The 12,314-nt window shown below is 41.4% G+C and overlaps 1 protein-coding gene across 4 annotated transcripts in view; it reads right to left on the reverse strand.

Annotated features, from left to right (window-relative positions):
• The window catches only part of unc5b (unc-5 netrin receptor B), a 142,522-nt gene that overhangs the window by 22,597 nt on the left and 107,611 nt on the right, over positions 1 to 12,314 (reverse strand). The window lies entirely within an intron of this gene.

Consider the following 12,314-nt stretch of genomic DNA (forward strand, 5'->3'; position numbering starts at 1 on the left):
CACTGTCGTATTTCAGGTGTCCTGCCAGTGTGAAAAGCAACAAACAACAACAGCATATCATCCCTCTCCGTCCCCTCCTCTGACATTAAAATGCTTCTCTTCTTCCTCCCTTGGCTGCAGTTTCCCCTCCTGTCTGTTGGATTCAAAGCTCGTCTCTGCTTCAAATGGCTTCAGTAAACACACGAGCACACAAAAAGGTACAACAACAGACCGTGGCTATGAAGCACAAGTGACTCCCTGAGAATAAACAGCTGTGTGAAACAGCAACTCAAAGTCCCTGTTTCAACAAGCAGTACAGTATCACGTTTAGTGTGATACAGTTTGCAACTTTTTGGTATTGCCAAATATTGTGTGGCGTATCAAAAGAACTGATCCATTACCACTTTCTTACGCCTTGATGTGTAGTTAAAAGAGAGTTTTACATGCATATTCATTGTTATATAGTATCAGGGCTGCATGATTATGCAAAAAACCCACAATTTTCTGGCTTAGAATTGAGATCTCTGGGTCATTTTTTACACATTTTTATTATTATCCATATCATTAATCGACTACTTATTGTCCTATGGTATTTTTGTCATTCTTCATTGGAGGTGGGTGATGAAAAATCCTCATTTTGAAAATATATTGTGTGTTAGTGTGAAAGAAAATCGCAATTTTCATGTGCAGATATCTGTGCGTGAGTGAAGTGTGGCAAGAGAGTATCACAACTCAACAATTTGGTAAAAACGATAAAATAACTTCGCCGTTTTTCACGTGAAAATGATTCAGTGTGGCTAGCCCCTTAGGATTTGGAGAGCAGGAAGTGTTTCCGCTCTGTGACGAGGCTCTAACGACCCATAGTTATGGTGACTTTCAATAATAAGCACTAGTATATAGTATTTACCAGAAAAATATATGCATTCATAACTGATATAAAAGAATGTTGCTTTTAATAAAAGTTACAGAATTTGGCCCAAAGGTTGGGACCCAGTAATACTTACAAGGATTCGCAAGGGAATACACACCCACACACACGCACACACACACACACACACACAAACACACACACACAGAGCCGGAGGCAGATTGAAGGAGACAAGGATGGATGGAGTGAGATAGTTTCTCCTTGTCTTCTTTAAAGGACAATTACATTGAGTGATTGACATACCAACTGACCTCATCATCACCAGCCTGTAAACAGTCTGCAGGGGGCAGCAACAGGATGGAAAACATAAACTGTACAATGGAAAATTACAAGTTAAATTATAGATGATGAATTTGAAGAAAAAGTACAATTTATGACTGTGTGTTGGCATCAGGCAGGTCGCACACACCATCAACAAAGGCCGACCAAGTGTGAAGATTCATGCAGTTTGCCCATCTGACTGAACACACAATTACAGTTCAAGCAGCCTCTGAATACTGGCAGGGAGAAACTCAAGTCATCTTTTAATAGAAAATTCACTAACAAACAAACACTTCATCATGGTTGCAGAGAGACAGCGGGAGGCGTGAAGTAGAATATGACGTCCCGCTAAGAGTGGCGCGGATCTAACACTCTGAGTCCCTGTGTAAATGTCTCTGACATGATGGCCTTGAGAATTTCTTGTTTGGGTATTTTGATATTGTCGCACATGAACACCACATGAGCGCCACATGGCCCTGTCGCTTTGTACTCGCCATGATGGCGCCGAGTAACAGATCTCATCTCTAGTGCATTTAACATGCCTTCATTATGACTTACAACTCTTCTATGCCTTTACCATAGAGTGGGAACTTTCTTGAAGTTGCTGGCAGTTCATCATCATGTTAATGATGATGCATGTAGTGTGGTGTGTGAAACCACACTAATTGTTCCGGTAATGTGCATAATGGAATTGGTGTGAGTGTGGGAAAAAGGTATGTGTGTGTGACAAAGAGAAAAGAAAGATGGAGGTGACAGGAAGCTTGAGAGCAGATTGGCGGTAAGGGAACGCAGAGAAGGCAATGGAAATGCAGAGTGACAGAAACGCTTCACTTGTCTGTCCAGGCATGTTGGAGTGGTGGGAGGGGGAGAGAGCGTGCGACACACACACACACACATTCAGAAAAACCTAGAACCCATTTTCATATACGTATGTTAGCTATAAGGTGTCTTGACCTTTAGCCGCGGCTCCAGGCTGCAACTAAATGATTGCATTTTGGGACTAAAATTTGAGATATTGTGAGTAAATTATTCGTCCACTCACACGCACACACAAATAAAAGTACACTTTGTCCGTTGTTACTATAAGAATGAAAAATACTCTGTAAAATGTGGTGTCAATTGATGACGGCCTGTCACAGCCTAAGCCTATCGGTGCCAGTGTGGAATTTTGTTTCTGTATTTGTTGTTAAATTAAAACATAAAAACAAGCCCGGAATTCATACAGTATATCTGCATATTCCTACTATCTGGCAATTGAACATGCTCGTAGCACCGCATTAATCTGGCCAATTTGCCTACTGGTTATGTTTGTTGCCATTCTATTGGCAAACTTTGCAAAGAGAGGCAATTCCTTTCTTTTTTTGAATAATTTATTTTTAATTCCGAGAATGCTTTGATATTTATGAATGATTCTTTCATGTATTCTCCATCTGTGAATAACTTCCGAAGCCTTTATGAGCTTGTGCAGCGACACCACCTTCACTTGTTCTATAGCTGTAGTTTGGAGTGTCCATGAACATAACATAACATAAACACATAATTTACCCAGATTTAAGATAGTGATGGGGGTCACCATTTCTGTGTGGAGTTTGCATATTTTCTCCGGGTACTCTGGTTTCCTCCCACAAAAACATCTAAATTGTCCATAGGTATGAATGTGAGTGTGAATGGTTGTTTGTCTATATGTGCCTTGTGATTGGCTGGTGACCAGTTCAGGGTGCATACCCCCTAATAAGGATACCTAATACGTTGCTCCAGGCTGCACTACCACTGCCACAGGTAATCAACTTTTGTGAAAGGCATTTAGTATAAGCATATGATAATCACGGGATTTTTCATGGCCCTAGTGAGCAGTGAATCTCTCGAGAGTACGTTTTTAAATGAGTGAGTAAGCAAGGCTGCAAGAGGTCTACCATATCCGGTGACTGGTGCTAGTTGTGGACTGTGCACAGACATTTTTTGGCCTGAAAGTGTGTTCTCCTGCAGCTAGAGGGCGCCACCCCTGTGGAGCTCATTAATCATAGCCCATCAAAAAGTGGCCCTTTGCTGTTTGTGTGTGTGTGCCCCAGAGACCTCCTGCTGCATGGGAACACGGTAGAAGGCAAGTAGTACAATCAATCACTATCCAATGTGGAGAGGGAGAGGCTGGGAGAGAGCGAGGAAGAGGAGACACATTGGGTGAGACAATGTTGTTTTCCTATTATCCTTTAGAAATTACAGAGCAATGTCACACTTGGAGGTCAAACTACAATGTCAGACTTGTGTGTATATGTATGTGTGTGTGTGTAGACATAACTGTACAGTATTTGTTGTGTGTAAGGCGCCACTGCTTGTCTCCTTCAGCACTGCGCAGCTGCCTGATGAGTGTTACACAAATCTACCCAGAGTGGCTGGTTGCCATGGTGGGTCTTCACATGGAGCCTAGTCCTCTAGAGGCCTGCAGTCTACACATCCATTAACTGTAGTCCACACACTTACTGTTTTTTTTTTTCCTGCTTACCTTCAAAGACTTGACCTGTCCCTACTGTGTTTTTCAATGTTTGTGTGTGCACATAAACATTGTTAAAAGGTGAGTTTGGGATGTTTAAATGGGAGTAATTACATGAAAAGATGAGCTGCATTCCTTCCTAAGGGCAAGCTGATTATAGGCTTCTCCTTCTGAGCCCCTGTAATTACACAAATTCCCCCCCTCCCGACCCCCACTCTGCTCCTCACCCATGTCCCACTGTACTCATCACAGGATCTGTAATAAAGGCACTCTCCACCACCACTAACCTATCTCCAAATTTCAAATACACTCCACCTGACCTTCTCTTACTCAAGTCACTTTTCATTTATTGGTGATGGAACATGCCTGCACACACGGGTGCACAATGAGAGAACAAGCGACATTATCAGGTGATTATGTAATTGTGATTCTACTCAGCCCCCATCCTCACAACGAGCACCGATACATTCGACATTGTTTATTGGTGTGTTTGCGCATGTGTTTTACAAATGTCAATCGGCCCCGACGGTTTGTTGACAGCTCTTGCCTCGCAGGTAAATGTGTGCTGTCTCCTACCCCACTTTGGCGTCCTGCGGTTATATGCGCACAAAAAGAGGGGTGGACTTCAACATGTGACCTCACAGTTTACAGACCTTGTCAAAACCAGTAAGTCGGGGATTCCAGTCAGATTGGAGACATACAGAGACAGCTAAATTACACATTCCTTACACTTGACACCCAAATTGTTGCAAACAACCAACGGTTAGAGATCCTGCTCCTCTTTCATTTGTCCTCTGGCACCGAATCTGTGAGGGACAACAAGGAGTGGTTCTCGTGATTGCGAGACGCTTAGGAATGACACACACAAGTGGTGAACAAGCGGTGAGCAAACTTATTTTGGAAAATTGTCCGAGCTGACTTTATTAACCACTTTTGATAAGCAGGTGCTGGTGCCAACATCTCATACAGTGTTTTAGACTGGTTACCAAAACACTGTAATCAAAGCCCTTTTCTTACACAATGCAAAATCCATAAATGGATGGAGGAGTCAGTATTTGGTGTGGATGAGCTGAGAACCCTGATCTCAACTCCATCAAACATGTTTGGGATGAACTGCAACAGTGTTGAGCCAGATCCAAATCATACCCTGCATTTCTTATTTTAGATGACTACACAAAAATGTCAAGACATTATAAGAAAAATGACAGAAATACGGTTAGGCTGCGATACATTCTTCACAGCCGTATTTCTGTGTCAATCGTAGACACAAATATGTATCACAATATGTACAATTACAACAAAATGTATGTGTTATGTATAATAATAAAAAACACTTTTTTTTTAAATTGTCTATATGTGCCCTGTTATTGGCTGTCGACCAGTCTAGAGTGTACCCGCCTCTTGCCCAAAGACAGCTGGGATAGGCTCCAGCATTCCTGCAACCCTCGTGATGATAAGCGGTATAGAAAATGGATGGATGGATGGATGGAAATTAATAAAATTATATATACTGTATTAAAATTAGGGCTGTCATAGATAATGCATTAATAACACGTTGTTTTTTTTTGAAGTGCAATTAATGTGCCTGTAATGTCAGTAACCACAGCGGCGTGGCAGCTTATGTCAAGCCAGAAATGGGAACAAATATTGAGCAGAAATGGGCAAGAAAGGGGTATTTTGAATGTTAAGTTTAGCGTCACAGCCCTGGCAGATGGCTCTCTCGACAAGACCAAAGTTATTTTTGTCGCTGTGAGTGGAGTTATCACAAAATCCATCAGCGGGAAGTAGATAGAAGTTACTGGTGCACTGCAGGTATGTTTTAAATTGTCAATTATACGGTGGTACCGTGGCGTATGAGTGTTTCAACTCACAAGTTTTTTTTTTAGATACAAGCCATTTCTCTGCGGATTTTTGCTTTGAACAGCTAGCTACAATTTGGGCTAGTAGCTACTAGTTACAGGCGGGCATAGCCGTGGACAGCTAATAGCATTACCTCTCGCTAGCATTAGCATTGCACTAGCTGGTCACCGGTTTTATTTTTAAAATATGCAGTTTTTGAATTGGATCTTAACATGTGTATCTAGATGCATATACACATCTATTTCTAATAGATAATAACGTCTTTCTAGCTGCAACTGATTGTGATTAATTGTAAGTTAACTTACTAAACTGTGATTAATCATGATTGCGATAATCTATTGTCTGCCCCCAGTAAAAGTACATCATGAAATAAACATAAAATCCATCTAGCTGACTCAAACAGAATAAACGGCCAACGTCATAATATCTTACACTGGCAGATGACCAAGGACTCGTGGCTATGTAGCATAACACAGGTGTGCAAGTCCAGGTGCTGGCTACGACCAGATGGAGTAACAGCAGGGACAGCCAATCATACGATAGCAAGAAACAGCAGTCAACTAACGACTAACGACTAATGGAAAACAGGCTTTAGTTCTTGACCTGTCTCCATTTAATATAGTGTAAACTGTTTTTGGAGAAGAAAAACCGCAGGGGACATGCCCCAACGATTTCCCTCCCAAATGACATCCGTGGGACCAGTCAGGAGTTGGCGGTGGTTCCTTGTTCATTGGTGATAAAAGGCAAACATGAAAGGGGGCTTGGCATAAGGCATCACAACATATGTGTTTTCCATTATTTGATACGACAACTCCGCTTCCCCAAGAGACAGGAAGCCAACTGGATCTAACGTCCCATACAAATCACATCAGACAATCTGAACAGGTGATAATGAAGAAAGCCGGGAACGTGTTGATTAATCGGAGGAGAAGACAAACGGATTAAAAATGAAAGGTCTTCATTTCTCTGAGCTTTATAAAGACAGAGAGCTCCAGAGGGGAGAGAAGACAGAAATAGAGGTACTCTAGGAAAGAACTTCCTCTAAAGAACAAGGAAATGGGAGCTAGTAGCTGGGAGGATCTGGGTGTAAGTGGTGGCTACGTGAGGAAAGAGGCATGGTATGTTGATGGAACGAGTGAGTGAGAAAGAGACAGAGAGACAAACACTCCCTGGGTGCAGATCAAGTGCAACTCTTGATCACTCTGAGTATGTTTGTACTATGAGTATTGGCTATGGTTGCCACAGTGGCGGGTGCTATTAGAGAAGTCTGCGGCTGTAATGTGTTGTGACAGGGGCTGCTTCTTGTGACTAACTACTTTGGCAGGAGAGCTTCTCTGTCATGCTAATGAACAGATGAGCAGATGAGCCGGATTGACGGCGGATCGACGTGTTGTGTGTATGTGTGTGTGTGTGTGTGTGTGTGTGTGTGAGACCATGCACACATAGATACTACAAAAAGAACGGGTTAGGCAATATGTGAGGAGCTACACGAAATGACAGCAGAGGGACAAACAAAGTGAGAAATAACACGCCACACAAACAGTAACGGTTTGCGTCATTATGCTCCCTCATTACGTACCCTTGCATCAAAGAAATCCCAAGACACATTCACTTAGCTCCTTTCTGCGTGTGTGTGTGTGTGTGTGTGTGTGTGTGGTCTCAACAGAATCATCTACAGACTAACACACACACCCTTACACAAAGTTTAGTGATGATTTTTTCATTCGTTATCCAGCTAACAGACAAACACCAGACATGCAGTAATTGAAAAGAAAAGTGAGAAACTGACTTTGGGAAAATGTCAGTACTTGGAAATAGAAAATCAATATGGAGGAGATAGATGCAGTTTTAGTAAGGAAAAACAAAAAGCGTAAGATGGAGAATGGAGTGATTCAAGCTCTTTATCACACTGAATGTTGTGCTCTTGTCAGCAAAAGTAGTCCAGTGCTGAGCTAATGGTGTTTGATCCTTTTCCTCTTTATCATTTATTTTGGATTGAAAGAAGAGCTGAGCAACCCCCTCCCATCCCCTTTTTTTTAACGAAAGGGTTGCAAAGGGGCTCATATGCTCACACTTGTTTGTTATTCTCTCGTGGAACTAAAGCTTTGTTCTTTATGTGGATTGTCTTGCTTTTTTTTAGTTCTGGTGATACAGCAAGAACAATACGCCATTAAAAGCATCCCGACCCCTGGGGAAGTCCTACAAAGGGAAACAATAACTAAAGCATCACACTCTTCATGTAAGAAGATCCATGCAAACGAACATGTGTGATTTACGGGTGTCACAATATCTTGTGTCACAAGCTTTTGCAAGATTAACACGTTTGCAGAAAAACTGCCAGAAGCCAATCAGACTGTAAACTATGGAATCGCTACTTTGAATGACAATACGGTAATATGAATATTAAACCATACTTGTATTTAATATTAAATACAAGAGAGCTTGGACACACTACTCCATTGCCTACTGACACCCCAATTAAAAAAGCCAGCGAGTAATGCTGCAAATGTTTGACAGACAGGAGAAAATACATGTCAAAGATTAAGTTATCAGAAATATTACAATATCATGATGTATTATTATCATAACATTAAAGGTTTATTTGATCAAAAAATGTTGACATAGTCATAGTTTAGCATCATTTTGTGGGACGGGCTGCACGGCGGACACAGCGAGGAGACCAAGTTCGATTCCACCCTCGGCCATCTCTGTGTGGAGTTTGCATGTTCTCCCTGTGCATGCGTAGGTTTTCTCCGGTTACTCCGGTTTCCTCCCACATTCCAAAAACATGCTAGGTTAATTGGCGACTCCAAATTGTCCATAGGTATGAATGTGAGTGTGAACAGTTGTTTGTCTATATGTGCCCTGTGATTGGCTGGTGACCAGTCCAGGGTCAGAAGTCCAGAAGTCAGCTGGGATAGTCTCCAGCACCCTGGCAACACTCGTGAGGATAAGCGGTAGAAAATGAATGAATGAATTAATTTGTGAGACAATACACATTTCATAAACAATCATGTCTGCTATTCATCAAAGTCAATGTTAAAATCTCGTTCTCAGAGACATAATGTCATTCACCATGAACTGATGAAAACATCTATTGGTCAGTGAATTTCCTCTAAAGTTAAATCTTGTTATGCTTGAGTTTAAGACATTAGTTCTTTCCCCCAGTGTGATGAGTCAGCATTCAGGTGTCAGTCATTCATGAGGCTCTGCCTTGCAGCTACAGAACATGCCCTTGACCAGGAGACAACACCGCTAGCAAAAATGGGGGTGCCAAAGCCCATGTTCAGAATCAGTACAACTTGGAACAGACAGCAATAATAGCAATAAAGACCATTGATGAACATACAAAAAATATACTAAAATAAATATGCAGCTGCCCTGCCATGATCCTAATGCTAATGAATGAATGAATGACAATGCAGGTGACAGCTGAACTTGCACATTCCAGTCCCTACAGTATGTAATGGATGCCAGATTGTGCAGGTCTGCGAGACCACACATGTAAACCTCAGTCCCTTACACCTTACCTAAATGTTTCTGATCCACTGTTTCTCTCATAGGCGGCCCGGAGTCAGGGGGCCATTGACTCATAGCAGAATTGTTTTTGTTTTGTTTATGCTGACAATGTTTTCAATAGAGTGTGTTTTTGGTGTTAGTGTGTGGCCTTGCAAGTCATTTTGTCTGGCTCCCTCTCGGCCTGTCCCACTCTCTGTGTTGGTGAAGAGGTTTGTGTAACCCATTAGGATGATGAAGAGGCCTTTCATCAGTACACACCCTCAGGCCAGGCACTGACAGGAGCTTTACCTCGACAAGCCTCTCAAACACACCGCTCGACATGAGACAGCACCCAGTGAAGAGGTCCGCAGGCGATCCTCACTCACAGTCGGTCATACACACAAACACACACTTTTACAAACTCATACAGACCTTCGGTATTACAAAAAAACAAAATAATTTTTGGGACACTCGACACTAAATGAGGGAAAAATGGCTTTTGCAAAAGTAAATATATCAAAACATCAAAACATCGTACACATCAACTGTCACTGCAGACTTCAGTAAAGTTAATCGGTCAAGTGGTCCGACGACATTCCGGTTCACGCTGTTTCGTGACTTCAAATGCCCTCCCATAAATTACTAAAAATCGTAATTTTGGTCCATAACACACTACTTGCTTGAACTAGAACTAGTTAGAGGGCACGGCAGCAGCAGAAGAATACATTATGTGCTCAATATTGGCAAAAGTCGTCTCAATTGCTCAACTGTCGCTACCATCAAGGATAAAGATCGCAATGTAACAGCTACCTGGTCCATCAAAAGTTTCTTTGTTGCAAAAACAAAGCAGACCACTGTCAGCCAAACCACGTCCAAACGACATCAGCAAACTGTCCTCTATGCGTGCATCTGTCTTCCTCCATGTGCGCAAACACACAAAAACACAAATAGTCACGACTCATGTCATTTTAACAGGGTACTAAATCAGAAAACTCTTTAACATCCTTGAGTATGTTGAAGGATCTTCTCCTATGAAAGCGACAGTAACAACTAAGAATCATAGTGATTTTTTGTTCGGTTGGATTTTTTTTATTACGGTTTCATTTAATTGTTGTATTTTTTTTTTTTAAGTCTGCATTTCATGAGCTAAGTGTACAGCCTGAGTGACTTCCTGTCAACAATAGCTGTAGTGTGTACATCAGCTATTCATGTTCTCTGAAGGGAGGTTCACTGTCCCCACTATTGAAAACTTCAGTGATAAACCATTATTCTGATACCGTATATTCACAAAAAAATCATGAAATACTTTTCCTCAATAGTATTGTCTATTTAGTGCATTTTGTGACTGTGACAAAATAGCCTTTGGTGGTGGTACATGCATTGTTAACTTACAGTAGCCAGTACAGTTCAGTGTAAGAGAAGGAAGACATAAGACGACTCAAGACATAGAAAGTCTTGACTAATTTCTCACTCAGTATTCTGATCTATTTTTAATCATTTCTGCACATAGACTAATAGCGTAACGGTCGAGTAGGGCTCGGTCCAGATGGGCAAAGTCATTCATCAAATGGGCAAAGCGAGAGGAAGACAGACCATGAAGACAGGGCAGGAAAAAAAAAGACAGGTATAGAGGGAAGGAGAAAGAGACAAAGATAAAGTGACGAGTGGAAAAGAATGAGGGAGAGACAGAAATTGATAAAGACAGGGAGCGACCATAAGCCAGAAAAGCCACAGGAGGCAACACGACCTGCTTTCATAGGAGCCGTATTGATTATTTAAGGATGAAAAGCAAAAAAAAGGACTCTGCTTAGAGAGTATATAAATGAACTCACGAAAGAAGACTTGGAAGGAAAACCGGGCCAGAGTAATAAAGAAAATATTTTGCGACTTTTCTTTAAATCTAATAATGGTGAACACATGTGGTGGCAGCTGCTTAATCCATTGCTAGGGTGACTAATAAGGTCTGATGAATAAAAGGCATGACAGGTGGGGAGCGGGACTGCCGGGCTAAATATACTGTATACACAAACATCATTACCGCATAGCATACGGGAGACTACTTGATCTGATTAAATGTTACTATATGTGGGATTTATGGGACAGTCTATGGATAACATACACAGTCTGGGGGATTTATTAGATAGACACCGTTTACAAAGGTACTCAATATCCTTCCACTGGCTCTATCTCAACATCAACCATAAAGACATACATTGTTAAAATTAAGTTGACTGTTCCAAAGAACAACCACTGTGCAGGATCTTAAATGCAACACAGTGCTGTTTTGCAATTTCCATTTGGGATGTCCCAATCTTTGATATTGATATTTCATATTAAGCGAATATCAGCAAAAAAAAAAACAATATCAGATTATACCAGCCTCCATCTCATATCTCTGCATTCCGATACACAGTCGATCCAGTCCAGACTCCACCCCAACACGTCCATCCAGCAGTGACTGGATAGAGACTATATAATCACAGTGTTTGCTAGCGCACTGTCAAAGTAGAGAGGATGGGACTAAAAACCCGTTTCAGCTGAGTGGATAATATCGTGCACAGGATGGCAAAATGTCATTAGCTATAACAACATTCCACACTACAAATTAATAATAAAGGTATGTGTGATTTGTGGTGATATCAGCACAGTATCGGTATCAGCCGAAATTCAAGGCTGCAACATTGGCATCATATCAAAATTCAATCAAAGTTTTATAGTGACAGCCCTAGTTTCCATTGCCCACTTTTACTCAAAAATTGTGTGTGTTGCTGCCTGGGTGGTCAACTGATATGAACAAAGCATGAGACAAAGTGCCCGTCTGTTGCATTACAGGTACATTATCAGTCCCAAACGTTAACAAAGAACAATTTCAATGCACCAAATGAGAATCAGCACAAACTTCCACAGCTCACTGAAGCATGACAATTCAACATTCACCATCCACGACAAGGTTTTCTTATGTCAAAATAGCACCGGTACCCTCAGAATTCATCAACATATAACACATCATATTGCTTAGTTCAAAGCTGCAAGGTCATAGGTCACTGCTTAGTGTTTGCTCCACAATGCTTCCCTGGCCAACATGATAATGCCTTCATGGTTAAGCTCACAGCATGCTGATGAAACAAACAAGGACGTTATCATCGATCGGAGGTACCTAGAGGTCGAAAAGCCTGTGCCGTGGACTCACCGGTCAGTAACCCCTGACCTTTTATTTGCATGTTTGAGTTTGATAAAACATAATTATTCTGCTTGTAAAAAAAAAAACATAATATAAACTGATTCTTTATCAAGCAAAGA

The sequence above is a fragment of the Doryrhamphus excisus genome, linkage group LG20 (assembly GCF_037039965.1).
Source record: "Doryrhamphus excisus strain RoL-2023G ecotype Guam linkage group LG20, RoL_Dexc_Guam_v1.1, whole genome shotgun sequence".
Classification (NCBI taxonomy): Eukaryota; Metazoa; Chordata; class Actinopteri; order Syngnathiformes; family Syngnathidae; genus Doryrhamphus; species Doryrhamphus excisus.